The following is a 5,088-nucleotide window of genomic DNA, read 5'->3' as shown; positions in this document are numbered from 1 at the left end:
ATTAATTTCCATATTATCTGACTTGTGCTTGCACGGAATCAGTGCTTTTTCACTGTTTGCAACGTGTAGACTCTTTAATATTTTCCAGTGAGACTGAGAGTCTTCCTGCTTAAATCCAATAAATAACAGTAGTGCACATCCCTCATTTTCTGCAGGTGCTCTGGAGGGCAGGTCCTCCACCCATCCCCTCTGAGCCCCTTGTCCCACAGCCTGGAGTCCACTTCTTTAAATTGAAAAATAATGAGCCCAGTGGCCACCGTGCAGCTGTGCCGATGTGGTTGCCTTTATTTTCACTTTTGGAGCGTTTCTTGCTCGCTTCGACTTGGACACAAGAGGGTGATGTTTCCTCAGGAATTTGTCTGTGTTGCAGGGTGAACAGGCTCGTAGGGGAACGTGCTCCAGAGACAAAATAACCATGTTTTCTCTACAACAGCAGGGTTATCCTTGCTCCTGCTTGGCGTCGTGGTCCAGTGCCAGAGAGGGTCTGGAGCTGAGAGGGCACACTGTGAGCAGACCTGCCAGGGAAAACACAAACCCATTTCCTCTGACCAACAGCAATTGTTACAGAGGTCACTTACATCACCAAAATCCTTGTGAAGGCCCCTTCCCTCATGTATTTTCAGGGATCCAAGCAGTTGCCATGTCTCTGTTGGGTCCTAGTCATTCCTACAGCACGTACACCTTCCACCAGTGGTGCAGAAATGCCTGAATTCCTGTTGCTGACTGCACCACTGCTAAATGCTTGATGAAATCAGTAAAAGAAGCTGTTTCTACCCCAGGCAGGGATTTAGATTTCTGATAGTGCATGAATTAGTGTTGAGAGAAGACCTATCTTCAGGATAAGCACATCCTGTTCCTGATCTTACTCTCCCCAAGCCAGGCTTAGTGCACTGGTTCAGGGGTTTAAATCTTAGGAACTGGGGGCAGTGATGTTTCTGCTTCTGAGCTCCACCCCACTTGTAATTCCAGCTTAGAATGAGGGCACAGATCAGTGTAAGCAACTCCTGAGTCACCACTTCTTGGGAAGTGACTTCTGCTCAGCTCTGTGTTGGTTAAATCTGATCTGCTACCACGGAGTACCCAGGAGGTGAGAGCCACCACTGCTGCTCCATCACCACCCTGGTGTGCCACCCTCTCACATCTCCCTGAACTGGTCTTGAGGGCCTCAGTGCATATCTGCACGGCCCTGGATGCTCAGGACTGTTCTGCTTTGGCCTGACAGGAGGTCTTTTGGAAACATGTCAGATGTTCAGTTACAGGTGAGCTTTGGGTTCCTTGGGAGAAGGTGTCTGACAGCCACTTGCCTTCAGCCATTTTCTGTCCAACTACATTCCCCTACCTAATTTTTCCTCATAAACTAAAGGCAGTGAAGGAGCCTGAGTTGGAGATGCTTTTTTTTGCCACTTAGGGGTGGTTTTTTGCCACTACAAGGTTGCTGCGGTGACTCCACTGTGCCTCAGCCTCTCTGCCACAAAGTGCCCTTGACTGTGCCCTGTTTGGGGCCGTTGACTTTGGGGAGGCAGCAAGTAGGACTGCCAAGGAGAGAGTGCTTCCCTGAACGAGTCTAATGGCAGCTCTCACCCTGCTGCATCCACTGTCAGTCCAGACAGACAGGGATTTGGGATTGTCTCCCCGAGCTGCCGTTTGGCTCCTCGGAGTCGCAGTGGTGCTCTGGACCGCGTGGTCTCTCAGCCTCTGGCAGCAGCACCGTGAGTTGGCTCTCCAGAGCTCCAGGGTTTCGTGGAGTGTGCCGGATGCCTCACTGGATATGTAATTCCTGCGCTTGGAACCCGCACGAGACAATGCAGAGCAAATTACGGCAGACTAAATATATGGTCAGGATGTGTTGGAAGTTGGCAGCGTGGCTGGATGGGATAGCCAGAGAGGGAGGAGAGACACGGTCAGCTTTCTTCCTTCGTGTTCAACTGGATAACGCTTGGGATCCCTTAAAAGACTTTAACATGGTTTTGGAAGGGAAGAGCTGGAGGAGATTCAGCTATGAAAGGTTGGATGAAAGCTGAAGGGCGCAGTGTGACTGGGAATTGTGAGAAGGGATCAGCAGTCAGCTCTTAGAGGATGAATTTGGGAGCAGATAATATTTCAGAGCAGTCCAGAACACGGCTGTGGCACCTTCCTGTAAATCAAGAGATGGACTTCTGCTCTGATTCCTTCTATGATCCACAGCTCTGTTTTGATCCTTTGTCAGGGTTATGCTCTGTATTGGCAGCAGTTCCTCCAAGGCACCATTTGTGTCCTCTCAAAACACCATCAAAACCAAGATCAGTGTCTCGCCTGTTTTGCTGTAACTAATTGCTAATGTTGTTACAGGGAAAGAATGTTTTAAAACTGAACTAGAGCTTTGTGCTTTAATTGACTTATTTTTGTATTTCACCTGGTTTGCTCAGTGAAATCAGAATGGACTTTGCTTACTTTTCCTGTTCAGCATCACTCTCTGGCCCTTTGCCCAGACCAGAAGAGCCCCAAGCTCTTCATTTCTGAATGCTGATTAGAAGTGAGGCCAAACTCCTCTCTAAAGCACTCTGCTTTGAATAAGGAGACAGCTGTAATGATCACTGTGACCTTTACTTTTCCTCTCCTACAAACTGGAAAATCCAATTTGATGGTGCTTGAAAACCTTAACATCACTGGGCACTGCTTGTTAATGTGAGTAGTGATAAAAAAGGGGAATTAAGAATTCTTGTTAGTATTCTGAGGGCAAATACCCACCTGGACATCTCGGTTCTGCAACATTTAAGAGCAGCATGACATGTTGGATGGGGTATAAAGGTTGAAATGGCCTCATCAGCTGAGCATCCTGCCTGTGGGCAGCTCATCACCAACACAGCTCTGCCATGAGTCACACTGATTGTTCTCTTTTCCCTGTTAAATGAAGAGAGAGTGCTTTGGCTCAGAGCTTATCCATGAAAGAAACCTGTGTTTGATCACCTTTGTCCTCACCCTGCAGGTAGAGAGAGGTGTCAATAGATCTTACTTCAGAGCTTCAAAGGTAGCATGCAGCTTCTGGAGTGCTGCTTAGGCTGCCTAATAAATTCCCTGTAAAGATCCATTTTCTTGCTAGGCATTCATCCAGCCTGGAAAAGGCATGGGGGACTCCCCACTCCACTCAAATCCAGACCATCCACAGGCATAGAAACTCCCCTGATAAGCACTTCATAGAGAGCAGGCAAGTCAATCTCCCTCCACCTGGTGCAGGGAATGTGGGAACAGCTCTCTTTGCTCAACAGAGGAGCCTTTGTGATGGGCTTAAAAAAACACAGGATAAATCTTCTCTTCTAATGTCACTAGAGCTGGGTGTGTTTCCAGCACCTGAGCCTTGACTTCTGTATGTACTTCAAACATTCCCCAAGGTGACCTTGTGCTGGCTCTGCTGCCAGGGGGTTGAGATCTGTTTCTCAAGAGACCAGCTCAAAATCAGTGGGCACGTTGAGATTCCTTCTGCTGGAGTCTGAGGGCACTGTCCCCTTCCATGCCATCAGCTCTTCTGAAGCCCTTCCCTGTGTGGAGAGGCAGATGGGATTTGGAGCACAGAAGACCTTGTGGTCAACTGCTCAGGAGGTGGGGTTTGTGTTATGCTGGAGGCTCGTGGTCAGCAGGCTGGGTGCAGTGTGCTGGTGGTGAGGTGGTAACAGCACAGATGTTGGGGTGTTCCTTCTGTTGGAACTGTCAGTTGGTTTATCTATAGCTCTGTGTATCTGCTTGCTGGAACATATTGAGTGATGAGTTCTGAACAATAGTCTTCGCTGCTGTTGGCATTTCTGGTGTTGAAATCTCATGCTAGCACTACTATTCTGCACATGTTGGTGCATGTCTGCATGTATGTGGTTTGGTTTCCCTCGCCCACAGAAGTTAAACTTGTGAAGGAAGGACCCTTCCTGTGTGTAAATATACACTGTGCTTAAAATGAATGTGTTTTTACAAGGTTATTTCCTTTTCATAAGTGAACAGGCCCATACTTGCAACCATAAATAATTTTAGATCTTACTGTATTGTTTGCAATCTCCCTGCATAGGACAGGAATAGTAAATAGATATCAGGTGTTCTCTCTTGGTGGCAACGAGAATGCTTCAAAAACGTTAAAAAATGTCATACTCTGGTCCTATGATTTATAAAATGTAATTCTGCCTAAGGAGAAATGGCACAGCTGTAGGACTGACTAGCTAGAGGTCAACCCAAAGCTGAAAAAAATCCTTAGAGCTCTCTGAGGATCAAGGACACAATGGGAAATCTGTATCTTCTGTTACCTGGCCATATAAAGCTGCTTAAATAACAAGAGCCCCCGTTGTCCTTACTGGTGCTGTACATGGACATGCCATAAAGCAATTCCAGCTTCAGCCAACAGTTTGGGATATATAATAGATAGTTTACTAATTTCTTTATTGTTTCAGCTGGAAGTGACAGATCAAATCAGGAAAACTAGGAGGCCAGGAGGAAGGGGGATTAAGATCTTAGACTCACCAGCCCCCCTTGGGTTTTGTCCCCATGGGCAAGTGCTGATGAGCGTTCCCCATTTTGTTTCTTCACTGATTAAACTAAGAAACCAAACCAAAGGACGCAGGAGAGAAGGGTTAAAGGATTAGGAGATGGTCTTTGAACTGCCATGTGGCAAGGTAATGAGGCATGAATTATTAAAATGATTTCAATTATAACTGGCAGCCACATGCTCCGCTTTTGCATTGGCTTTCTTCCTCACCGTAAAAAGACAGCTTTGTAAGTGCTCATGGTTTCTTGGAAGAGATATGCTCATCCAGAACTGTTAATTGTGTAAACAGCATAATTTGTCATTGGCCAAGCTGCTTTTGTGGTTAGATAAGTAGAAGTGTCAATGAGATGGGCATGGCTCAGCAGCAACACAAATTTGCTCCTCAAAGACCTACAAGAATAGGTTAGTACAGGGTTGCTGAGAGGCTGTGGGTATTAGTGGCCTTGAATCAGAATGGTGGGCTGTGAGGCTGCTTGTAGGAATTATTTTTAAAATGCTTTGGCTTCAATGGAAGCAGCAATATGTTTATACTGTGTGTTCTTTTGCTTGTGCATCACTTGGAAGCAATGTCTGGAGAATGACTCTGA

This window comes from Myiozetetes cayanensis, unplaced genomic scaffold (assembly GCF_022539395.1).
Source record: "Myiozetetes cayanensis isolate MyiCay16 unplaced genomic scaffold, myiCay2020 scf22, whole genome shotgun sequence".
Lineage (NCBI taxonomy): Eukaryota > Metazoa > Chordata > Aves > Passeriformes > Tyrannidae > Myiozetetes > Myiozetetes cayanensis.
The sequence above is the reverse complement of the archived record's forward strand: the minus strand, read 5'-3'. Positions refer to the sequence as shown.